We start from the raw sequence: 27265 nt of genomic DNA, 5'->3' as shown, positions 1-27265 counted from the left end.
TCTGTACTGCCTCCCACCCCTGCCATCTCCAAAAGTCAGCTGGGATTTTTCTAGGGATTATATTGTATCTGTAGACCAAATTGAGAGTTTTGTCATTGTAATGGTATTAAGTCTTCCAATCTGCAAACATGGGATATCTCCCCATTTAGGCAGATCTTATTTAATTTCTTTCAATAATGTTTTGTAGTTTTCAGTATATAGGTCTTGTACTTTTTATTCCTAAGTATTTTATTTGTTTGATGCTATTGTAAATGGAATTATTTTCTTAATTTTATTTTTCGATTGCTCATTGCTAGTGGGTAGAACTACAACTGATATTTACATATTGATCTTACATTCTGCCACCTTGCAGAACTCATTTATTAGTTTTAATGTTTTTGTGTGTGTGTGCATTCATTAGGCTTTTCTATATATAACAGTATGTCATCTATAAGTAAAGACAGTTTTACTGCTTCCTTTCCAATTTGGATGGCTTTTATTTTTTATTCTTGCCTAATTTCCCTGGCTACTGCAGTATGATATTGATTAGAAATGACAAGAGTAGAAATCCTTGTCTTGTACCTAATCTTATATGAGGTTAGTTGTGGTTTTTCATAGATATTGTTTATTCTACTCCTATTTTGCTGAGTGTTTTTGTCATTAAATGGTCCTGGGTTTTGTCAAGTGTTTTTTCTACATCTGTTGAGGTACTCATGTGAATTTTGTCTTTTATTCTATTAATATGGAGTATTATATTAATTGGTTTTCAGATGTTAAACAAACCCTGTATTCCTGGGATAAATTCCAGTTGGAATTTGGTTTTTTAGTATTTTGTTGAGGAATTTATATACTTATAAGGGATATTATTTTCTTGTGATATCTTTATCTGGTTTTGTACCAGGGTAATACAAATGAATAAATGGATTGGATGGGGTTCCCTCCTTTTCTATTTTTTTGGAAGAGTTTGTGAAGAACTGATATAAACTCTTCTTTAAATGTGTGATAAAATTTACTGGTGAAGCCATCTTGGCTGGGCTTTTTCTTGAAGGAAGTTTAAAAATTATTAATTCAATCTCTCTACTTGTTATGGGTCCATTCAGAGTATCTATTTCTTTGAGTCAGTTTTGGTAGTTTGTGTCTTTCTAGAAATGTGTCCATTTTGTCTAAGTTATATAATTTGTTGATGTACAGTTGTTCATAATATTCCCCTATGATTTCCACTTTATGGTCTGACATGGAAAGAGCTTAGAAGGTGTCATTGTCATCCTCACAAGAGCAAACAACAACAACAACAACAACAAAAACCCAAACCAAAACAAACAAACTGAAAATCAACAACTCTTCTTACATTTATTGGAGAATTGAGGAAATAGGGCAAACCACTGCCCTGAAAGTTAAAGACAGAGGTAGATATTAAGTACCATAGCTTACCAGGAGAAAAAGTCCAGGAGCAAAAGCCAGCTGCTGGAGCCAGTACCAGAGGAGAACTTAAGCTATAACTGATGAATTGCTGTAGGCTCAGTGTGGACTAGCTTGAAGATTAAAAACTCTGGGAGCCCCTATGTAGGGAGATTTTCACACCTTTATGAGTTTTACCCCCAGGATTCCCACCAGGTTCTTAGGGTGAAGATTAGAGGATCTCCTTGTGCTTCCAGTAGGGAGAAGGGAAAAGTAACCATTTTTAAATGTACCAGAGAATTTTGTTCTTCTCCTTAAAAAAAGACTACCCTCAAAAGAAACAATTTTTTTTTTTTTTTTGCCAGAGCCTATTGAACCAGGGGAAAGAGAAATACCCAACTCTAGTACCCTCTAGCCTTTGATGCATGGGATGGGGAATAGGTAACTCCATGCCATTCTAGCCTTATAGTCTCAACTGTGGGGGTGGGGGGCGGGGAAGGAGTTGAGAAGCACTTCTGAAAATCACAGCCCAGGAGCACAGGCTCAATAAAAGATTGAGACCTCATCATTAGGATTATATAATGCTTCCCGTCTCACTACAACTTAATTCAACATCAGTAAGGCTTCTGTATAACAACAGTGGATTATAGGTAAAAGAACTGCAAGGCTCAGACTCTATTTAATAGGTAGTATCTAAGGAAACCCAAAGACTACAGGTGAATAAAAACAAGGACACTAAAAGAAACTTAGCCTTTGACCCCTATAGCTACAGCAAACAGTAAACACAGCCTCACTCCAAGCCAGATAAATTTGAAACCTCACACTGAAGTTCTGCTTACCTCAGTTCCTTTTACCCAGTATGTCATGTCTGGCTTTCAACAAAAAAATTACAAGACATTCTAAAAGTCAAAAACACAGTTTGAGGAGACAAAGCAAGCGTCAGAACCAGACTCAGATATAGAAGAGATTTTGGAATTATCAGACTGGGAATTAAAATAACTGATTAATATGCCTAGGGCTCTCATGGAAAAAGTGGACAACATGCAAGAACAGATGGGTAATATAAGCAGAGATGGAACTCTAAGAATGAGTTGAAAGAGAAGGCCACAAATAAAAAAAAACAGTAAGAAAGATGAAGATTACCTTTGATGGGTTCATCAATAGACTAAACGTGGCTGAAGAAAGAACCAGTGAGCTAGAAGATATGCCAATAGAAACTTCCCAAAATGAAAAGCAAAGATAAAAATGAATGAAAAAATGGGAACAGAATATCCAAGAACTGTGGCACAATTACAAGAGGTATATTATAATATTCATTTATAACTATTTTCATTCTTGTAAGGTCAGTAGTGATGCCTCTCTTTAAATTCTAATTTTAGTAATTTGAGTCTTTTCCCTTTTTCTTGGTAAGTCTATCAAAGGCTTTTCAATTCTATTGTTCTTTTCAAAGAACCAGCTTTTAGTTTTGTTGACTTTTTCTAATCTCTAGTTCATTTATTTCTGTTCTATTCTGTAATATTTCCTTACTTCTGCATGCTTTGAGTTTAGTTTTCTCTTCCTTTCCAGTTTCTTAATCTGGAAGTCTAGGCTATGGATTGAGATCTGTCTTCTTTTTTAACACAGGCAGTCACAGCTATAAATTTACCTCTAAGGGTACTGTTTTAGATGTGTCCCATACATTTTGATATGTTGTGTTTTCATTTTTATTTATCTTAAAGGACTTTCTTCTTTCTCTTATGATTTATCCTTTTCCCCGTTGATTATTTAGGAGTGTACATTTAATTTTTCCATATTTATAAAATTTCCTTATGTGATTGGTTTCTAATTCAATTCCATTGTGGTTGGAAAATGATTTAATTAATTAAGGTTTGATTTATGGTCTATTCTGGGGACTGTTCCATGTGTACTAGAGAAGGATACATATTATTGTGTTGTTGAGTGGTGTATTCTATAGATATCTTTTATATACTACTCAATCTTTTTTCTAGTTATTCTATTTATTATTAAGATTGGGGTATTGCAGTCTCTAACTATTGTTGAATTGTCTTTCCCCTTCAGTTCCGTTAACTTTTGTTTCAAGTATTTTAGGTCTCTGTTGTGAATTGCATATAGGTTTATAATTGCTGTGTCTTCCTGATGATAGATAATTTTATCATTATAAAATGTGTCTTTTTTATCTCTAGTGGCATTATTTGTTTTAAAGTCTATCTTGTTTGACATTCCTATGGCTACTCCAGTTCTTTTATGGTTGCTGTTTAAATGGTACATCTATTTCCATCCATTTACTTTCAACTTGTTTGTGTATTTGAATCTAATATGTGTTTCCTGTGGAAATAGATCTAGTTGGGTCTTGTTTTCTTATCCAGTCAGACAATCTCTGCCTTTTGATAAAATTGTGTAATCCATTCATATTTAGCATTTCTACTGGTAAAGTTGAATTTATGTCTGCCATTTGCTTTTTGTTTTCTATATATCTTGTGTGTTTTTGTTCCTCTGTTCCTCCTTTGCTGTCTTGTTTTGCATTAACTGAATATTTTCTAGCAGAACATTTTAAGGCCCTTAATGACTTTTTAAGTATTTTTTTGGAATTATTTTCTTGTGGTTGCTCTTATATATGCATCTTATCTTATAGTTATTCTTTTATAATTTTCAGTAGTTAAATGGAATTTACTTGGGGAGAGGGTCTGCCACACTCCCCACATTGCCATTCCATAGTCAGTCCCTACCATAACTTTTTAATCTGTTTCATGCAGCAAAATCCAATCTGTGAACATCTTGGGAACAGTTTGAACTATCCTTGTCTAGAAAAAATACCAGAAAAGGTAAGTAATTTAACTTTTCCACATAGCAGAGTCTCTCTTTATCTTATGCCAGCTGCTTCAAACAAAAAATTTAGAACTACAGCCAAATGACATGGTGATGGATTGATCTGATGAATTCTCTATGATCACAGTTCTCCAATGTTACCTGTTCTTAGATTCAGAGTCACGCTACTTTAGTTCTGCTTTGATCTTTGAAATTCATTTTAAAGAGCATTCTGTGCCCACTCCTAGCTCTGTGAGTGTTGAGAGAGCCTCTGTCCAATTGTATTAGAGTTCAGATCTATGACAAAATTCACATGCAAGGAACAATTAGTGAAATATTAGCAACAAAAGCAGGCAGCACTATGTTGAAGGGTAGTAGAAGTTCAGATAAGGGAGGGTGGAGGGACTGGTTGAGGCTCCAAAGGAACAAGCAACGCCTTGAAAGATGAGTAGGATTAGATCAGCAGTGAGGGGGAAAAATAAGTATCAGCACCTGAAAGACCACAGATTCCTTTCTTCCTGGCCTGGAGAAAATTTGTTTCTAATTGGTTTTCATTGTTGACTCGATTGGAGAGAAAGGAACTATTTTCTGACCTCTTCTGATAGCTGCTCCTTCAAAGGCAGTGCCTTACTCAAAATGTAATCTGCAGACCAACACCAGCATTACTTTGTTGTTAGAAATGCAACTTCATTAGAAATGCAGATTCTCAGACCTTACCCCAGACTTACTGAATCAGAGTCTTTTGAGGTGGGCCTGAGAATGTGTATTTATCAAGTTCACTATTGGTTCTTATGCATGTAAAGACTGAGAACACTGTTTTCAAGTGGTCCCCTTGGCACCCAGGGCATATTTGGAATAAAATAGCCAGGACCTTGGTCTAGAGCTTCTGAATAGACCAAAGCTAGGTTATTAATTAGCAGATCATGTAAATGGAAAACCACATGACTGCACCCAGGCCAGCAGAGGAGTTAGGTAAATAAATAGAAAGAAGCCTGGCTCTTGTCTCCCACAGCTGTCTCACATTTTTCAACCCCAGGCACTGGGCAGCAGAAGCTGTGGGGGTGGTGCTGGCTCCCTGGCACAAGGCAACCTGGCTATCTGGGGAGAAGGAGCAGCCCATTTAACATACCCTCATGAAAATAACTCGCTATCAGCAAGGTTATTACTCAGCCTTCATTCCCTCTGACAGGAAAGCGGAACCATAACCAAGACTCCCAGTCATCCTGTCAACCTCATTTCATACTTCCTCTCTATTCTTTTCATTAACATTAGTTTGGAGAGAATTTTCCTGATTCACTGAAAGTCCAAGCCAACAAATCATTAAGTCTTTGCTCCTACTCCAGATAGGGTCTGGAGGGTGTGATGAGAACCACTTAACATATTCGCAAACTAATACTGGTCTTCGCAGTCTCTTTTAACACAGTAATGCTAAGAGGGTTTGGAGGGGAGGATCTCCAGGGGAGGTCAGGGTCCTTTTGAGAAGGGCCTGTCCAGATGGATGGGCTGGGCTTTCCAAAGCCCAGCAGTTTGGTTTCCAGTGGAGGTTGGATTCAGCTGCCAAAAACCCAAATTAGGAAAGGTTTTTTGACAGCTCATAAAGGGACACTTGGAAAGATGAATTGAAGGTTATTGCCAACCCTAGACAATAAATAGACATATATACAACCCAGAGAAAAAGCATGTGTAAATATATATGTGTAAATGTATATATATGTTGCTGTGTGTTACCAGAATAAATGTGTTTCTCACAGTCTTTGCCATGGATGAAATGATCAAAACCAGCTGCTCCGTGTAGTTCTTCGTTGAAAGGAATAGAGGCTGGAGCTGGCAGTGGAGGGGGATCTGCAGACACTCTTCAGGATCAGGCTGACTTATCAGTTCTCTGGAAATGGTTAACATGCGTGGCTCAAGCCACCCATCAGTGTCATGTGGATGTGATGAACCTCTGAGCAGTTCCGTAGATGACAGGTATTTACTTCACCCCCAAATCTGAGGGTGAAGGGTCACATCAAAGGGGGAGCCAGTTTTCCTCTGAGCCAGTTCATTTGCATTTTTCATTAATCCAGGCTAGACCCTTTTTCAAGTCTCTACCATAATCTATTCAAAACAGTTCAAACATTTGACTTTGTTTTGGTTGCGTTTACTCTAATGTGGTTTCTGCATAGCTCTCTCTTTTATGGTAATCAAATGTTCTGCCAACATTTCCCCTGCTATGTTCACCAGCTAAGGAAACCAGATGCTTTGGGTTGGTCTTTTCAATGTATCTGAGTGTTGGTTTTGTTTAGTATTTCAGAGGTTTGGCTTAAAAGTACTGTTTTATAACTCTGACCCTTGATGCACCCCATTTCCCAACCTACTAATAGTTTTGGCTACTGCTCACATCTTGATTTGAAATTGCTCCCCATCACCATACAGATTAGCTTGTGGAAAGACAAGATCATTTAATCTTGTTTGATTTGCTTCATTCTATGGTTGGTCATTTATTCCATTCTGTAGGTGAGAGAGGGTAGGTAGGAGAGCTGAATGGCTGACCCAGAACCACACCCTGTATTGTCTTTCAACCAGTCACAGATCTCACTGGGATCGTTCTTTGATGTGTGGGGTATTTTTTCTTCCCCTCACACCATCAGTGTGGGAAGGAAGTGGGCCAGCTCTCGTGGGAGTGTTGGCTTATAATGCAGATCGAAAGTGTTTCAGAAAAGTATTTTGGCATTGAATCAAACTAATAAGTGGAACTGCTTGTCTGTATGGATTGAAAGAAGACTTTCTAGGGCCTCAAGAGTTTGTGGGAAAGAGAAGAGGAGAGGGCTAAGGTGAACTCTGTCTGAGGGAGCTTTGTAAAATATGGGGCTGGAAGTCAAGATACTAGGAAGGATCCCTTACAAATGGGGATCTGTTAAAACAATCTAATCCTGGTCCTATCCTCTTAGTTGATTGTTATGATTCTCTGGTCTGCTTGGCTTTGTACTGAAAATAGGAGGGGAAATTAGAAATCAGGAACCTGACTCAGTAGCTGAAGAAAACCAAAGAGGATCAAGTGGTCCCCCAGTAATGGGCATGGGACACCTGAAAGTATATGGATGGAAGCAGCATTGGAGATTATCTATGGCAGTTAATAGCGACTGATCAATGGAAAACAGAGAGGGAAAAGGGCTAGATTTATGCTAAACAAAATCATTGGGATGAGGGGTCTTCTCTCCAGGCACCTTTAACGTTGGCCCAGAGACCTGGAATTTGAGCTATAAAAGACACGGAGTGGGGCAAGAAAAGTCTAAAAGGGAAACAAAATTCCAAAAATAGAACAGAAGGCAACTGTTAATGGGTTAAAGTTAGCTTAAGGCTATGAGTCTAAAATCCAAAGAAGAAACACTAGACATTATTTTTGTTCAAGAACAACAGCTATAACCGCACACATACAAACTCAAAAGAAAGACAAATTTGAAATCTCCAGGGAAGAGTGTTCACACTAGAGTCTTGGCATTTATTCCAGATGTTCAAAAGGCTGCACTTTTCCACTACAAGTTTGTGCCTTTGTGAAGTTTGCTAACAAAGGGGTGGTCCATTGGAAATGGGCCCCACACCACTATGAAAAAGAGTAAATACTTATTAAGTTCCAGCTATGTGCCAAAGCAATGTGGGGAAGCTCGGAGAAGAGAATAGTGATGGGGACAAAGTTCTCGTCCTCCAGAAATGGGCTCACATAGAGATAAGGCAGGGGCATTTTGGCAGAACAGCAAGCAAGGGCTGAGAATAAAAATGAGCAAAGTCATGAAAACAGTTCCACTTTTTTAGCTCAAGCAGGACATTTACCTCAAATACAGTCTTAAGTTTTAGAAATTATCAACTGAGTTTGGATCTTATAATTTCCAAACATGCTTTTGAAAACCTCGACATGTTTTATTTTACTCATGGGAGCTAATGAATTTCGTGAAGGGAAAAGTATCTTGCTTGAAAGGAGATGAATGATTTTGAAAGTGGCCATATCAACCAGACCCGGGTTGATGAGTTTTCCAACAATGATGTATATTTATTATAAGTAGTCAGAGAGGGATACACAACATGAGTGAATGAATTGTAAATATTACATTGTCATTTTCAGAGTTTTTCAGGGTCTGTTTTAATTAGAAGATATAGATAAACGAGATTTCAACTGTTGTGCCGTTTAATTTTGTTGTTTCTTTTCCTTTTTCTCCATTTTTTGACATTCTGCTATTGATGCTCCTCTGCTGTTAATTTTTAAGATGTGGCATACCAACCTGTGCATAAATGCAAATGCTTGTGGAGGAGGCACATGACCAGGAGCAGAGATTTTTACAAGAGGTGGAGAGGGTCAAAGTGATGCTCCAGAAGGGGAATTTAAATGACTTGTAGGGAGTGATGGATCCCCAGCAATAAGGGTGTTTGTAAGAAAATGATTTCAAGAGCCTAGACAGGATGTGATATGGTCAGACAATACTGATATTTTGAAGTAGGCTGAATGATGGTTTTGAAGTTCTAATCTTAGGGAATGTAGGGTCTTGAAATGCTGATAGTGCTGCCAACAAGGCCAGGGAAAGAGATTAGCTTTTTCTTTGCTTGGCTGTTTATGATGGCAGGACATTTATGCAGAGGTGTTGAGGTAGAATAATTGGAAAAATGGTCCCAATTATTTCCCTCCCTGAATCTGTATTTCTTAAAAAGTGATTTTGCTTCTCCTTCCATGAAGGGGAGAGCCTTTCCCCTCCACCCCTTCAATCTGGGCTGGTCATGTGCCTTGCTTTTGTCAATTAGCATTATGTGGTGGAAGACACAGTGTCCTCGTTCTGAGCCTTGCACACTTGTGTTTGCTCTCTTGTAACCCTGTCATCACCATGTGAGCAAGCCCAGGCTAGCCTGCTGGAAGATGAGAAAGCATGAGAGCAGAGCCAACTCACTGCAGTTGTCCCTGTGGAGGCTATCGGAGATCACCCAGTTCTCACCAGTCCACCAAATGACATAGACGCAGGAATGCACCCAGACGAGATCAATCAAGTCAGACCCAGATTACAGAACCATCCAGAGTACTCATATACTCACTCACAAGAGATAAAAATCGGTTACAATTTTAAACCATTTAATTTTCAGATGGTTTGTTATGCATCATTATTGTGACAATGGGTAACTGATGTAGGGATCTTGGATAGAAGTCACATTGCTGATCTAAAAGAGACATGGGATAGAAGCTGGAGATTATACATACAGTTGATACGAAAACCACATGATTAGATGAACCACTTGTTGAAAATGCTGTATGGAGAAGAGTGAAAAGGGGTAGTCATTGGACAGGAAGAGAAATAAGACTCTGCCAAGGTGTTATCAGAAAGGTTGGAGGTGATCTGCTACTTGGAGGCATAGACCATCACATCACTTGAAAAGGTGGGAGAATGAACACATCTCTGTAGAAAGATTTTTGCATAGGGGAACTATTGACTTGAATATAAACAAAACCATATATGGTGATGGACAGAGACCAGATTGTAGGAAGAGACAAGTCAAAGTCAGCAAGATTTCTTATGCATTCTGAAGGAAAGATGTGGTGGGGCTGATGGTAGAATGGAGTGAAGTCCTTTCCAGTAGAGGGACAGACATGTTTTTAAACACACAGAGGTCCCACCAGACAGAAGACAGTGACGACTTAGGGGAGGGGGTGATAATACCAGGGCTATTAACGGCTACTCTGAAATGATAAGATCTTGAGGTTGACATTTAACTTGAGGCCCTTTAGCATTTGCAGATATTCATTAATTCTGTGAAATTCCTCTGTGAGATTCAATTACACACTCTAGGTTGGGAGCGGCCTGCGAGCCAAAAATAACATGGCTATCAAATTGTTTTACTCATGTTACAGATGAGTAACTTTAGATATCAAGTAGTTAAATAACTTGCCCAAAGTCAGACAAGAAGCCTGTTATTGAGTTGCTGAAAGATCCCAGTTCTGCAAATAAACTTCTAGTCCACTAGCTTTTCACCAAATGAGTTAGGAGTCAGGTTAAGTCCATTTACTTATGGAGCCATTAACTTAAGCAAAAAAAAAAAAAAGTTATTTCTTATGGGAGGTCCTAAATATCAGAATTTCTTTATATCTGAGGTGGTGTTTACTTTTCCATCTTTTATTTTATTTTATTTATTTATTTTTACTCTTTACACACCCTTTACCTTTCATACAGACATTTTTGGCTTCTTTCTGTTTTAAGACAGTACATGCTAGGTCTGAGTGTCACTGGCCAGTTTTTCCTCATCCACATTGACTTTTTATAGGCAACAGAAAACACCTGAGGGCATTTATTAGGTTCCAGAGTCTAAGATTCTTAACTTTTCAGGGAAATTCCTTTGACCTGCTGGTGAGTTTAGGATGGGAAAGGTGATCACCATCTTTGGAAGATACACTTAGGTGAATTCACTGCTGAAGGTTATAATGATGCTTATCTCCTTGAGGCTTAAATCTCTACTGCAAGATCATCTCTCAACTTTGCTAATGTCTCTCTCCTTGGTTGGTCCAAGGAAAGTTATTAAGCACCCCAGAGTGTTCAGACCTCCCAGGTACTCAACAGAATGAGAATTCGATACTTTATAAGTAGAACCTGCTAATCAAGCAGTCTGACACATGGAGAGGTAGTATTTTTTTTCTTCTATTTTTACTAGAGATTAAGAAAGCTAACAACTATTAATGACCATATGTACTCACCTATGAAACAACATCATACATGAGATGCTCTCTTGTTTCCAAGGCAAATGGCAGAAGTAAGAAACTGGGGAGAGTCAAAATGGCAGAAAAGAGAGAGAAGATAGAAGGTAGGAAAAAGAAGTGGACAGACAATTGATAAGGGAAAAGCAACTAGGAAAAGCGAAGACATGCAGAATATAGAAAGCAAATGGGGTGGGAGGAAGGTAAGACCTATGGAGAACGTATATTGATTTTCATATTTCAAAAAACCAAAAAGGTTGCATTTCATGAGTGGGTGTACATATAGATATATATGCCATTATTATTATATCAACAATTAATAATCTCAAGGGTTTGAAATATACCATGACAGTATTAATTCAATTAATCTTCTCCTGCAATGTGAAACAGATTTGCCAACTTCTTTTCCATGGGGGGAAACTGAGGCAGAGGAAATAATGCCTCACCTTAGGACACAGGTGAAGCTGGCATGAGCCCTGGCAATCAAAATGGTACCTAACCTGCTATTCCAGTTGGGCCAGCCAGGAGGGGAAGACCGCTTGAGCTTGGCATTTTATTTTATTTTATTTTATTTTTTTTGACTTAGGGGTTATTTTAATTTTTTTTTAAAAATTTTACTTTGTCGATATACATTGTGGCTGATTATTGCTCCCCATCACCAAAACCTCCCTCCCTTCTCCCTCCCCCCTCCCCCCCAACAATGTCCTTTCTGTTTGCTTGTCGTATCAACTTCAAATAATTGTGGTTGTTATATCTTCTCCCCCCCCCCCAGTTTTTGTGTCTCTGTGTGTGTGTGTGTGTGTGTGTGTGAATTTATATATTAATTTTTAGCTCCCACCAATAAGTGAGAAGATGTGGTATTTCTCTTTCTGTGCCTGACTTGTTTCACTTATATAATTCTCTCAAGGTCCATCCATGTTGTTGCAAATGGCAGTATTTCATTCGTTTTTATAGCTGAGTAGTATTCCATTGTGTAGATGTAACACATTTTCCGTATCCACTCATCTGATGATGGGCATTTGGGCTGGTTCCACCTCTTGGCTATTGTAAAGAGTGCTGCGATAAACATTGGGAAACAGGTATACCTTCGACTTGATGATTTCCATTCCTCTGGGTATATTCCCAACAGTGGGATAGCTGGGTCGTATGGTAGATCTATCTGCAATTGTTTGAGGAACCTCCATACCATTTTCCATAGAGGCTGCACCATTTTGCAATCCCACCAACAATGTATGAGAGTTCCTTTTTCTCCGCAGCCTTGCCAGCATTTATCGTTCACAGTCTTTTGGATTTTAGCCATCCTAACTGGAGTTAGATGGTATCTCAATGTGGTTTTGATTTGCATTTCCCGGATGCTGAGTGATGTTGAGCATTTTTTCATATGTCTGTTGGCCATTTGGATATCTTCCTTAGAGAAATGCCTATTTAGCTCTTTTGCCCATTTTTTAATTGGGTTGCTTGTTTTCTTCTTGTACAGTTGTTTGAGTTCCTTATATATTCTGGATATTAATCCTTTGTCAGATATATATTTTGCAAATATTTTCTCACACTCTGTTGGTTGTCTTTTAACTCTTTTAATTGTTTCTTTTGCTGTGCAGAAGCTTTTTAGTTTGATATAATCCCATTTGTTTATTTTTCCTTTGGTTGCCCGTGCTTTTGGGGTCGTATTCATGAAGTCTGTGCCCAGTCCTATTTCCTGAAGTGTTTCTCCTATGTTTTCTTTAAGAAGTTTTATTGTTTCAGCGTGTATATTTAAATCCTTAATCCATTTTGAGTTGATTTTAGTATACGGCGAGAGGTATGGATCTAGTTTCATTCTCCTGCATATGGATATCCAGTTATCACAGCACCATTTGCTGAATAGGCAGTCCCTTCGCCAGTGAATAGGCTTGGTGCCTTTGTCAAAGATCAGCTGACAGTAAGTGTGTGGGTTGATTTCTGGATTCTCTATTCTATTCCATTGGTCAGTGTGTCTGTTTTTATGCCAGTACCATACTGTTTTGGTTATTATAGCTTTGTAGTATAGCTTAAAGTCAGGTAGTGTTATGCCTCCAGCTTTATTTTTTTTTGCTGAGCATTGCTTTGGCTATGCGTGGTCTTTTATTGTTCCATATAAATATCTGGAGAGTTTTTTCCATTTCTGAGAAAAATGTCTTTGGAATTTTGATGGGGATTGCATTGAATTTGTATATCACTTTGGGTAGTATGGACATTTTCACTATGTTGATTCTTCCAATCCAAGAGCATGGGAAATCTTTCCATCTTCTTGTATCCTCTCTAATTTCTCTCAGCAGTGGTTTGTAGTTCTCATTAAAGAGATTTTTCACATCCTTGGTTAACTCAATTCCCAAGTATTTTATTTTTTTGGTGGCTATTGTAAATGGGCAGGCTTTCTTGATTTCTCTTTCTGCATGTTCACTATTGGAGAAAAGAAATGCTACTGATTTTTGTGTGTTGATTTTGTATCCTGCTACTGTGCTGAAATCATTTATCAATTCCAACAGTTTTTTTGTAGAGGTTTTAGGCTGTTCGATATATAGGATCATGTCAGGGACAGTTTGACTTCATCTTTTCCAATCTGGATGCCCTTTATTTCCTTCTCTTCTCTGTTTGCTCTGGCTAGTACTTCCAACACTATGTTGAATAGGAGTGGTGAGCGTGGGCATCCTTGTCTAGTTCCTGTTCTTAAAGGAAAAGCTTTCAGCTTTTCCCCATTCAGGATGATATTGGCTGTGGGTTTGGCATATATGGCTTTAGTTATGTTGAGATACTTTCCCTCTATACCTAACTTATAGAGGGTCTTTGTCATGAATGAGTGCTGAACTTTATCAAATGCTTTTTCAGCATCTATAGAGATGATCATATGGTCCTTGTGTTTGAGTTTATTAATATGGTGTATCACATTTATTGATTTGCGTATGTTGAACCAACCTTGCATCCCTGGGATGAATCCCACTTGATCGTGATGAATAATTTTTCGTATGTGTTGCTGTATTCTGTTTGCTAGTATTTTAGTGAGGATTTTTGCATCTATATTCATCAAGGATATTGGCCTGTAGTTTTCTTTTTTGGTTATATCTTTACCTGGTTTTGGTATCAGGATGATGTTTGCTTCATAGAATGAGTTTGGGAGATTTGCGTCCGTTTCAATCTTTTGGAATAGTTTGTAAAGAATCAGTGTCAATTCCTCTTTGAATGTTTGGTAAAATTCTGCTGTGAATCCATCTGGTCCTGGGCTCTTCTTTGTTGGGAGCCTTCTGATAACAGCTTCAATCTCCTTTATTGTTATTGGTCTGTTCAAATTTTCTACGTCTTCCTGGTTCAGTTTTGGGAGCTTGTGTGTGTCCAGAAATTTATCCATTTCCTCCAGATTTTCAAATTTGTTGGCGTATAGTTGTTTATAGTAGTCTCGAATGATTCCTTGTATTTCAGATGAATCAGTTGTAATATCGCCTTTTTCATTTCTAATTTTTGTTATTTGAGTCTTCTCTCTTCTTTTTTTTGTTAGCCATGCTAATGGTTTGTCAATTTTATTTATCTTTTCAAAAAACCAACTTTTTGATTCGTTGATCTTCTGAATCGTTTTTTGGTTTTCAATTTCATTCAGTTCTGCTCTGATCTTAATGATTTCTTTCCGTCTGCTAACTTTAGGTTTGGATTGTTCTTGTTTTTCTAGTTCTTTAAGGTGAAGTGTTAGGTTGTTCACTTGCCATCTTTCTATTCTTCTGAAGTGAGTGTTTAATGCAATAAATTTTCCCCTCAATACTGCTTTTGCAGTATCCCACAGGTTTTGGTATGATGTATCATTGTTTTCATTAGTTTCAATAAATTTTTTGATTTCCTGCTTGATTTCTTCTTGGACCCATATGTCATTAAGTAGAATGGTGTTTAATTTCCATGTGTTTGTATAGTTTCCAGAGTTTCGTTTGTTATTGATTTCTAGTTTTAATCCATTGTGGTCTGAGAAGATACATGGGATAATTGCAATTTTTTTGAATTTATTGACACTTGATTTGTGACCTAATATGTGATCTATCCTGGAGAATGATCCATGTGCTGATGAGAAAAATGAATATTCTGAGGTTGTTGGGTGGAATGTTCTGTAGATATCTGCCAATTCCAATTGGTCTAGAGTCTTGTTTAGATCTTGTGTTTCTCTACTGATTCTTTGCCTAGATGATCTGTCTAATATTGACAGTGGGGTGTTCAGGTCCCCTGCTATTATGGTATTAGTGTCTATTTCCTTCTTTAGGTCTAATAGAGTTTGTTTTATAAATCTGGCTGCTCCAACATTGGGTGCATACATATTTATGATTGTTATGTCTTCTTGATGGATCAGTCCTTTTATCATTAAGTAGTGTCCCTCATTGTCTCTTTTTATGGTTTTTAGTTTAAAGTCTATTTTGTCAGATATAAGAATAGCTACTCCAGCTCGTTTTTCTTTTCTGTTTGCATGGTAAATCTTTTTCCATCCTTTCACTCTTAGTCTGTGTGAATCTTTATGGGTGAGGTGGGTCTCTTGTAGGCAGCATATAGTTGGGTCCTGCTTTTTGATCCAGTCAGCCAGTCTGTGTCTTTTAATTGGGGAATTTAAGCCTTTTACATTAAGAGTTGTTATTGAAAGGTGTTGATTTATTCCTAGCATTTTATTGGTTGTTTGGTTGTCTTAGGTGTCTTTTGTTCCTTGCTTTCTGATTTACTGTTTGTTTTCTGTGTGTTGGTTCCTTAGGTTGTAGATAGGGTTTTTGTTAGCTTGTTTTCTCTTCATGAATGCCATTTTTATTATACTAGCGGGTTTAGATTTTTTGGGTTTTTATGGCAGTGGTAGTTATTTTTCAGGAACCAAACCCGAGCTTGGCATTTTAATAATAATTCATGGCATGTTATTTTCGGTTGCAATTTTTTTATGTATTTTAATTTGTGTTTTAAGGTATTTTACTTGGGCCCCAGAGGGCATAAATGAAAGAAACAAAAACCAAAATATACAGAATGAATAAATGAAAATGAAGAACAGTTCTGGGAGTGTTCGTCCTCCATCTTGTGTTCTAACCACTGGCCACTGCTGCCTTTCTCAGACTCCATACCCCTTGTGACCCCCTCTATAGTCTGCTTTTGCCCTGGGCTGCTGGCATTCTGCAACGATTCTGGTTGCTTACAAGGTTATTTGCAGTCCATCTCATATGTACAGCAAGGAGCAAGCACATCTCTTGTTTTCTTGCTTTGGGGATCTGTTTCAAAGTTCCCCCCACAGCCAAAAGCGTGTTGCTGGTGTCTTTGCTGTCGGCCTCTGCTGGCCCTGCCGCTCTTCTCTCCCACCTTGGCAATCTGCTGCTCTTTTCATTCTTTATTTGCAGTCCCCAGTCCACTTCTTCCCTACCATGCCTCTGTGGCCTTGCCTCTCTTTCAAGTCCAGGTTGAAATCTTTTCATCACGTTGCCTCAGCCTGAAAAGATGCCTATTTTCCCCCTCTCCTCCCTTAGATTTATGGCCCTTGTCAGGCCTTCCTGCGTGGCCTCTGACAGCTCCTGCCTTTCCTAACATCAGATTCATTGCTGTTCCTAAGGTCCTTTAAGATTTTAATGCTAAGTCTATAAATTTAGTTCCCTTTTTGCTTTAACCTTTCTTTAGACCTTCCCGTTGTCTGATGGCATGTCCCCCAGGCGTTGATTTGCAGCTTCTTTCCTGCACTTTAGGACAAGTTGGAGGAAGACGGGGTTGCTTGAAGGGATGAAGAGGGAAATAGGGAAACCAACTGACGAATTTAGATTTCCATCAGTTCCAACAATTCTTCAGGGTTTGATAGGGATTGACATTTTTCCTTCAAAGCTGTGATTTGCCGAGGACTTGTGGTGGCTTTACATTAAAATAGTATCTGAGAGCTGAAAAAAAGAGGGGGGTAGCTGAGCAGATATTCAACCTCCCATAATAAATGCATCTGAGCTTACATTTTTCCTCTCTGATGTGTCAGCTGGGGATTCTCTTCCATTTCCAGCACACATGGGCACTGCTTAAATCACTCTGATTTCTCTCCCAGGCAGACTTCTGCCGAAGAAACTTTTCACACCTTGAGATAATAAAGCCCCTAGTTGAGAGGGGTGGAAATGGCAACCAGCTTGAAATTTCAGGGGAGAAGAGCAGGTCATTGCAGAGAAATAAAGAGCTTGCCAACTCAGGGAAGCACAATGAGCACTTTAGAAGTGTGATTCCTGAATTCATTTTGTCTTTTTTTGGCCTTGGAGGTGTTAACAGCATTGTTGGCCTAATTTTTCCTTTACTCTGGGTCAGGGCAGCTGTTAATGAGGAGAAAAGTTGGCAAAAGGAGTGGGAGAGAAAGGAAAGGACTTTTGTGTCCAAATCACTTTGATTCCATTGCTTGTTCAATCTTAAATTTATTCAGGGTGACTGTAAAAGTGTAAGGAGCAAGCCCTTAATGGAATATTGAAATATGTAATGTCCGTAGGAGTCTTGCTTCCCCAGGCCAGACTTGAGTGAGGTCAAGACTTTTGTCATTTGATGGTGTTAGTCTTTAAAAACTCACTCTGTTTTCTAGTTTGGATTCCAGGAATCGGAATCCTGTGGATCTTTGATGCCTCAAATGCTTTTTCTTCAAGTTCTGCCGTAGTCCTAGTGTGGTCTTCCACTCCTTTGAGCTGACTTTTGTTCGTGCCTCTTTCTCTAGCTGTTGCCACCTCCAATGTCCTCACACCTACTGCTAGGGCTCCCCTCTATTCCTCCAGCCTTGACTAAGTGGTCCCTCCTCCCACCCCCCAAACAAGTAACTAGCACTTCTTAAAAGCCAACTTTAGGTGGTTCGACATTCAAATGAGGGCAGCTTAATGTAGAATACGGCAGAGATTGCTAGGCATTCACAGTTCCCTTTTCCTCTTGGGCACATGGCTAGATGGCATTTCCCAGTCCCCTTTACAGCTGTAAAACTTGTAACCACGTGACTGAGTTCTGGCCAATGGAATGTGGTATACACCGTTGGCCAGAACAGAATGCATATGCCCCTTCCAGGACAGGCCCATAAAATACCTACACAATCCTCCGGGTTCTTTGGCTTCCCTTGACTGATGGTCAGTTTTAAAATCCGCCACTAAGTATGATGGGGAGGCCTAAAGCACCTGAAAATGTACCATCTAATACCAAGGGCCTTGTAATTGCCATTTTATCTGTTGAGCATTGGAAAAGCCCAGCTAACTTTACAAATAATCCCTTTGATCTGTGTTTCCTATAATATAGTAGGAGTTATCTTGAGTGAATCAGGTCACATTCCTTAGAAGAAGGGCCTTTGTTCTAAGAAATTATGAACGCTGGTGGAAAAGATATGGAAGAATCCTTGCCATATGGAAGAATGAAGTTGTCGCCTGTTAGGGAAAGAGCTGTGGTAGATTGCATGATAGTTCCCAATTCTTCCCCCCTCCCTTTACCTTTGTCCTTTGGCATTCAAGTTTGCAGTACCTTTACCAGTAGTGGGGTGCACTTCCTGCCGTCTGTCCTTGAGCCCAGCTGTGTGACTTGCTTTGGCCAATGGGGTGTTAGTAGACACTGTGCAAGACAAGGCTTTACGTGTGTTTGTGTAGTGGGCTTGTCCTCCTGTGCTTCTGCCATCACCATGAGAAGAATACGCCCTGTCTTGTCTGTGGGCCTGAGGAGGGTGAGAGACATGGGAGCAAGACCAGGATCCAGTTTGTGGCCTGCAACCAAGCCCAGCCTAGCTCAGACTGGATCATCTTACCCCCAGTCAGCCCACAGGTAAGTGACCAAGAATACTTTTTAAAAAGCCATTGAGATTTTTTAAAAAATCAAGTACAGTCTGCATAAAATTCAGCATTTTAACTATTTTAAAGTGTGCAATCCCATGGCATTTAGTACATTCACAACATCGTGCAGCCATACCCCTGTCTAGTTCCAGAACATTGTCGTCATCCCCAAAAGGATACCCCAAGCCCATTGAGCAGTCGCTCCCCATCCCGCCTTCCCCCAGCCCCTGGCAACCACTCATCTGCTTTCTGTCTCTATAGATTTGCCTGTTATAGATATTTCATATAAATGAAATCATACTATATGTGTCCTTTTGTGTCATGTAGCGTAACAATTTTGAGGTTCATACATGTTGTGTACTGCATTCCTTTTTATGCCTGAATAATATTCCATTATGTGGATTTTTAACATTTTGTTATCCACTTGATGGACATTTGGGTTGTTTCCACCTTTTGGTTATTGTGAATAGTGCCACTGTGAATATTTCTTTATAGGTTTTGTTTGAACTCCTGTTTTCAATTATTTTGGGTATATGCCTTGGAGCAGAATTGCTGGGTGATATGGTAATTCTATATTTAATTTTTGAGAAGCTGCTAAACTGATTTTTCACAGTGGCCATATCATTTTGCATTCCTACCAGCAATGCAGGAGGATTCCAATTTCTCCACATCCTCACCAACACTTGTTATTTTCTTTCTTTTCTTTTTGTTTTCTTCTTATTCTAATCGTCCTAGTGGGTATGAAGTGGTGTCTTACTGTGGTTTCAATTTGCGTGTTCCTAATGACTAATGGCCTTGAGCATTTTGTGTTTGTGTGCGATTGCTGGCCATTTGTATATCTTCTTTGGAGAAATGTCTATTCAAGTGATTTGCCCATTTTTAACTTGTTTTTTATTGTTGAGTTGAGAGAGTACTTTATATATTCTGGATATTAGAACCCTAATCATACATATGATTTGTAAATATTCTCTCCCATTCTGTGGGTTGCTTTTTTACTTTCTTGATAATGTTTTTTGATGCACAAAAGTTTTTAATTTTGATGAAGTCCAGTTGATCTTTTTTTTTTTTTCTTTTGTTGCTTGTGCTTTTAGTATCACATCTAAGAATCCATTACTAAATCTGAGGGAATGAAGACTTACTCCTATGTTTTCCCTTAAAGTTTTGTAATTTAATTTCTTACTTGCAGGTCTTTGATTGGTTTCGAGTTAATTTTTGCATACAAGAGGCAATGGTCCACATCCTTTTTTTTTTTTTTTTTTTTTTGCATGTAGATATCCAGTTGTGCCAACAAAAGCCATTGAGCTTTGGGGTTATTTGTCACACAGCTTTGTTGTGGCAGCAGCTTACTGATACAAAGTTTACCTGATCTACTTCACATTTCATGCATTCTCACTGCTGATGTATATGATATTCTGAGATGCTGTACTGGGTCAGCAATTTAGGGGGCTCATTTCAAATAAGGAAGTAGGATGTTGTCTTGAGAATGACCCCACATCCCTCCTGATACATGTTATTAATTAGTATTGGAGAAGAGTTGATTCCCAACCATTTTTCACTGGGTTCCTCAACTGGAGATGGATGAGGTTTGGGAATGCTAAGAAAAGTAAGCCTATTAAAACCTCAGCAATTCCTCATATAATGATAATTACTAGGATACAATAGCAGCTCTGTAACCCTTAGGCCCAGTATGCAGCATGTCTCTGGCCACTTGTTCTCTCTTCCTTCCCTACATGCAGCCCGACCAGGGCCCAGAACAGACCCGAAGGTGGTGGCGGCAGCCTCCTCCGTGAAGATGGTGACAAGCTGAAGCATCCTTGGGCTTCCTGAACTGCAGCTGAATAAATAATCATTTTGCACCTCAGTCTCCTCATCAGTAAAATGGAGATAATCATAGTACCTACCTCAAGGGGGTGTTGTGAGGATTTAAGGAGTTGATATTTGAAGCCCTTAGAACAGCATCTGGCACAGAGCAAGCACCATGTAAATGTTTGTTAACTAAGTTAAAAAAAAGTCTTGCTATACGGGGTCATCTGTATTGAAGTGGCTGGCTTGACCTGAACCTCGTTTCCATCTCTAAACCTCTTCCATAGGCTTCCTGACTGTTTCTTCAGGAGGTGTGGAAGCAGTTCTTTTCCTTTTGACCTGCTGTGATTTGAATATGTCTCCAAAGTTAATGTGTCAGATTCTTAATTCCTAACACAACAGTTTTGGGAGGTGAGACCTTGAAGAGGTGAGAGGTCATGAGCTCTCTGTCCTCATGAATGGATTAATGTCATTCTCAAGGTAGTGAGTTAGTTACTATGGGAGTGGGTTCTGATAAAAAGATGAGTTCAACCCCCTTCAGTATCTCTTGCTCTTGCTTGCCCTTCTGCCTTCTGCCATGGGATGACACAGCATGAAGCCTCTTGTCAGGTGTTGGCACCATACTCTTGGACTTTGCAGCCTCCAGAACTGTAAGAAGTAAGTCTCCGCTTTTTAAATAAATTACTTAGTCTCAGATATTCTGTTACAGCAGCACAAAACTAACTAAAACAGGACCCTTTTGTTGACCCATCTAGATTTGAGTTTGGAGGATCTGTGAGGCTAGAGATCAGTGGTATACACAAGTCCTCTGTTATTCTGTCCCTGGTATGTCCCTTTCTCCTTTGACTGAGCTTGAAGGGGCCAAGATGGCAGGTTCTTCTCTGTAAACCTTTGACTGCAGCAGGAGTGAGCCCAAGCAGGTGACCGAATTCCATCAGAGGATTGCATGTGCATTACTGGAACCCTTAATGTATGAGTCAGATACATCGTGGAGGCCCTCTACTTGAGGTAAAAAGTTAGGAAACGTTCTCATCAGAAATGGAATTAAGTCATTGGTCTCTCCCAAGGTTGTTCATTATGTAGTCTGTTTAGAGAATTACATGGAAGGAAAACAAATGTTTCATCCCTACTTTTTCAATTCCTTTTTTTTTTATTATTGTCAAAGCTTAATAGAGCTGCTTTGCTTTTCTATTCCAGCATTGGCATCTGATAGTGGCACAACTGATTTATGGTGGGAGAGCCTAGAGGTGAATTATTTATCCTCCCCATGTAAAGGATTAGCGATTTCTACTTTTAATGGATTTTCGTTGCAGTGTGTTTATGTATTTTTAGATGGATTGAGAATTCCTCTGACCTCTAATATCATATCACACAAGCTATTTGCAAATCACATTAAATGTCTGAATTTAAACTGATGAAAGCAAAAAAATGAAGAGTTATAATATTGAGTCTGTGACCCAAGAGATTTTTCTTAATTTATACTCTTGTGTCCCAGAAGGAATACATAACATGGTAGACTAGAGACACAGCCCAACAGACTGTGCTATTAAGCTCGCCAACACAGGGGTCTGATTCTCTAGGCTCATTTCCCATCCCAAAGGCAGAAGCAGCCCATAGCAGGTAGGGGAAGAAGCCTTAGTGATGGGGGACAAGACTGTTCAAGGTGCTGAACTTCCAGGGTGTCAACCTCAGCCGCAGAGCACCAGCAGGTGAATTAGCTTCTTGGTCAGAAAACCAAGTTTTCTTTTCCTTTTTACTTGAAAGGTGGGTTTGCCTCTATATCTCTGTCTGTCTGTCTATCCTTCTCTCTCATCAAAATAGATTGAATTGAATTTTAATTATCTATTTTCAATTAAAAGTTTTATAGTAAACGGTTTTTTCTTCAATTTTTGCCCCTCACCCCCTGCCCCATCTACCTAATTCTCCATCTCCTGCCATGGCAATCATTCCTCTTATTTTCCTCCTTATCATTCCAGAGTTTCTTAATGTAAAACAAATAAAAGTATATATTTTTATACCTCCCTCTTTTACAAAAAATTTGGGATATTTTATACACTATCTTTCTGTGCCTTATCTTTTTTAGCTTAGCAATGTACTTTGGAGAGCTTCTCATATAAGTACATTCAGGTCTTCCTCATTCAAAATTTAGTTCATGCTGCATAATATTCCATCCTGTGCTTGTATCTAGGTTTATTTAATAAGTTCCCTATTGATAGATGCTGGGCTTTTTTCTGTTATGCCATTTCTAACCAGACTTCAATGAATAACCTTGTATATATTGCATGTTACATGGGGGTGAGTTAATCTGTGGAATAAACTCGCTAATGTGACCTGCTGGGTTGAAAAGTATATGCGTTTGTAATTTTGATAAATGTTTCCAAATTGCCCTCTGTGGGAGTTCTGATGCTTACACTCCCATCAGCAATGCACGAGAGTGAGGCTATGCTCTCTTACTGTGAGAGTTTGTGTGTGCGTGTGTCTGCGTGAGGGGTGGTGTACATTTTTTTAAAAATTGTGTGGGCCGGCCCCGTGCGCACTCGGGAGAGTGGAGCGCTTGGGAGCGCAGCCGCCGCAGGTTCAGATCCTGTATAGGAATGGCCGGTGCGCTCACTGGCTGAGCGCGGTGCGGGCGACACCACGCCAAGGGTTGTGATCCCCTTACCGGTCACAAAAAGTCAAAAAAAAAAAAAAAAAAAGTTGTGATAGTATGTAAACAAGAGGATGAGGTGAGAGAAGAATGTGGGAAAGGCCCTTCTGCATCCCCAAGATGTGAACAAGAAGCAACAGTGATTCTAGATAATGTCAGTAACACCAATAGCTAATATTTACGTAGCCCTTCGTGTGTATTTGCCCCTAACTGCTTTACTATTTTGATTTATTATGACATTAGACATGGCTCATTTTCATTTAATTTTCTTCTGATTTTTAAAAACAAGTATTGACTGTTTACCATGTGCCAGACACTCTGTGAGGTATTGGTTGATGTAACTTTTGTTGAAAGAAGTCCTGCCAAATGTCAACAGAAAGGGAATTTGGGGGGCAAGCTCTTACCCACACCTACCAAGATTCTGCAGAAAATACTGACAGCTTTTTAAACTGTAATCTTGTTTCAGATGCTGTGTAATGTTTCCTGAAGGATGTTTGCCTTGGAATCTGCAGCAGAAGGCAAGGTGTGTGGTTAACTCACCTGGTACAGGATGAAGCAGGAGCAAGTCCCAGTAGCTGCTTTACCACACATGCGTGCTGATAGTGTGTTTGTCTCTTGGCTTAATAATTATAGATCAGGGTTGGAGGAGGAAAGAATGGGGGGTTGGGGGGAGGAAGAACTTGATTGTGTGTGTGTCTGTGTGTGTGTGCGTGGTAATACTAAGCTAAGAAATAAATCTCGTTCAATTACCTATCAGATTCAGTCAATAGCTGGCCGTAATAATTAGTACATGCAATGTACTACTGCAGAGGAATACTGAAAAGGTAAAAAAAAATCTGAATGCATATAATGAAAAATATCTCCCAGATCTTCAGGCAATTATACTAGTGTTGAGCAGCAAAAAAAATCAGAGGCCAGAATTAATTAACACTGAGCGTAAGTTCCTTCCACTATTTCTGTTTTTTCTCATTTTCTTTCCTCTGCCCTAGGCCATCTTCAAGATTGCTCCAGAACCTTGTGGTACTTCACTTTTGTACAACTGGCTTCTGAAGACTGTCCCTTACCTCAACTGGCCTACTCTCTTGGTTCCTAATCCAAGCTATTTTATAATTTCAGGAGATGATTACCCTTTGTTCAGCTGCATTCTTATCCTTACATCCTACGCCATGGGGTCAGAATACCAATAGTTTCCCTTTTCTTCAGGATGGATTTGAGTAATAAAGGGGGTCTTGGCGTGGGCCAACTATGGTTAGAGTATTAGATATTGGAAGATAGTTTTGGGGGTATTAGAAGCTAGGGAAGGTGTTTGTGATAGAAGAGCAGTCTTTTGGGGACACATCAATGCCATTTGGAAATAGAAAAATAGGAGATATCAGTTGGGAAAATAATTTAAGGTAATTGAAGATCGTTTCCAAATCAGAAGCAGATAATTAGGCCCTGACTCTATAAATCTGAGCTAAATACTGCTTTAGTCTAGGTCCATTCAGGTAAATGTAAATCTCAGTAGTTATTTCAGACAGTGGAGATTTAATAGAGGGGTCTGGATACAGGTATCATATCTGGGAGTAACTTGTCTGAGTTTAGAATCAGCTGCCCTACTTGTCCTATTAACTGAGGAGTAGACTGGCAAGGCCCCAGGCTATGTGACCCCTGTTGTAGAAGAGACTGTAGTGAGAGAATCAAGACACATTTCTTGGATTAATGCATTTCACCATGCTGTTGTTTTGTAGGCAGACTAGATTTTTGGTAACCATTTTTGAGTGGCTCCCTTAATTTTCAGAGCTACGCTGTACAATCCTTAAGAACAAGTCCAAGGCCCTCTCTGGTTCTCAGGCTACATTCTTCCCTAAGAAATCCCATTCACACAGTGACTTCACTTATGCAAGGACTCTTTCAATGCTTCCAGGCCAGTCCTCTATTCTAAGTTCTAGACCCTTAATATGCAACTGCCTCATGGATGCCTTGAAGGCAACTCATTTATCAGGTCTGAGTCTGAACTCATGATATCCCCACAAAACCTGGTTTCTTCCAGTGTTCTCTCAGGCATGGACACTACCATCTATCAAGTGGCTCAAGTCAGAAATCTGGTAGTCATCTATGACCCCATTGCACTGCCCTATATCCAGCCCATTGCTAAGTATTCTTGATTTTACCTTCCAAATATCTCCTGGGTCTGTCCTTTTTCTTGTATCTCTACCCCTAACTTCCTAGTCTAATCTACCATCAACTCCCTCTTGAATTACTAAAATTGCCTCTCCCTTGGTTTGTCTGCACTATTTTGACTTCCTTAATAGTTTCTTTTCCAACCGACTCTGGGGCGCCCTATTTGAAGGCATATCTCATGCTAACATTTCATCCCATTGAGGATGCCTTTTCTGCCCTTCACATCACTTATCATGGTGGCAATTTTAAAGTTTTAAGTGTGATTCCTCAATTACTGTCTGCTTTCCTCTATAAATTGTAAGTTCTTGGGGGTAGTGGCCATGTCTGTTTTTGCTCATTGTTCTTACATTCCTAGCTCTCAGTGTGATATACAGCACATAGCCGGCACTCAGCAAATATTTCCCACAGTACTTAGCACAGACTTTTGCATGTAGTAGGGGCTCAATAAACACTAGATATTTATAAATGCTAAATACCAATTGAGTAAATTGACATTCAGTTTCAGTAATGTACTGATAATCAGTTATCAACCTATCTAAAAGTGCTAAAAGAAATCTGTGAATCTCTATTTTTCCTGGCATATAATGGAATACCTGTTTGGGTTTTTAGCTGCAAGTAACAGAAGCTGAGCCTGGCTGATTTTGCCGAGGAGTTTGTTAAAAAGATATAGTAGAGTTCATAAAATCATTGAGAGGGCTGAAGAACCAGGCTAGAGGTTAAACGTCCAGAAACACGCCTACAACTGTGCTGTGAAATTGGTTTGATGGGGAAGCCACTGCTGCCACCACCATGCATTTGACACTATAATTTGCTCTACTGCACCTCTGCACCAGAGATTAGACTTGCTGCTCCCACCAGCACTTCTGATTGGTAGAGCTCAGGTCACATGTCTGCACTGAAGCTGCAAGGGAGACTGGGAAAGTGAGCTCCTCCCCAGACATAAAAAACATACCTAAAAGATGTCAGGCAGCCACCAGCGTGACCAATGTCCTCTACAAATAGACAGAAATAAAGTTTTCATTTGCTCCTAGTATATAATTGTGCATATGTATGTTGGCATGTACACAGTAAGTATAGTTATGTAGACAAATGGTTTGACCCCGAGTACTCTAAATAAACTCTTCTCCTACCTTTGTGACTGATTTTGCATTTCATCATTAGATGCTTTAGTTTAACCATCTAGAAAATTAATGTAATGCTATCTACCAAATGCTGAGAATCAGCAGTAACAGTAATGTATTTTGAGGCCCTTGGATAAAAAGCAGTACAAAGATTCACTGTATCATTATTTAAAATAGATGACTTCTAATGAAAATGCTAAGTTCAAAGGGCCTGATGGCTTCTCAGGATGCAAAATGGGCAACGTGTGGTATATTAGCTTAATAAACCAGTCCCAGAGATGTTTGCCTGACTCTTCTTCCCAGTCCTCTGTGGGCATTAGAAGGCAGAAATATGCAGGCATGGTAATGGCTATAATCAGTCACAACATGCAGGCTTATTATACTGGCTTCTTGCACAGTTGGAGCCTTCCGAAGCTAATCACAGCAGTTTTGCAAAGTTCACTGGGTTGGACTTTCTAATACATCCTCATCCCAGGTAGGCTGAGGGGCAGAGAAACAGAAGATGAGGCCTATGATAGCTCCATTTACCCATGTGTTGCTCAGCGTGAGAGAATCCCCCATGAAAAACACAAACCTCTGTTTTTTTAGTCATGGGATCTGCAATCTTTTCAACTGGGTAGTATCAACCATTGGTTTCCTCTTGCAGCTCTCCTTTCTTTTCTTTTCTAGTTCCTTTTCTAAGCACAGTAGACTTTGCTCTCCCCTCTAACGCTGCCATTCAGCCTTTTGTTCCTGATCCTTCCACTGAGAATGGTGGCTATTTTAGTCTGTTTTGTGTTGCTATAACAGAAATACCTGAGACTGGGTAATTTATAAGGAAAAGAGGTTAATTCTGGGACAGCTGCATCTGGCATGGGCCTTAGACCGCTTCTACTCGTGGTGG

The 27265-nt window shown here is 39.3% G+C and overlaps 1 pseudogene; it reads right to left on the bottom strand.

Moving 5' to 3' along the window:
- LOC134369690 (phosphoglycerate mutase 1-like) overlaps positions 1–23689 on the bottom strand; it is a 78000-nt pseudogene extending 54311 nt beyond the window's left edge.
- Between the last annotated feature and the right edge of the window lie 3576 nt (positions 23690–27265).

Source organism: Cynocephalus volans, chromosome 1, assembly GCF_027409185.1.
Source record: "Cynocephalus volans isolate mCynVol1 chromosome 1, mCynVol1.pri, whole genome shotgun sequence".
In the NCBI taxonomy this organism is placed as follows: domain Eukaryota; kingdom Metazoa; phylum Chordata; class Mammalia; order Dermoptera; family Cynocephalidae; genus Cynocephalus; species Cynocephalus volans.
Note: the sequence above shows the minus strand (reverse complement) of the source record. Positions and strands in the feature narration are given on the sequence as shown.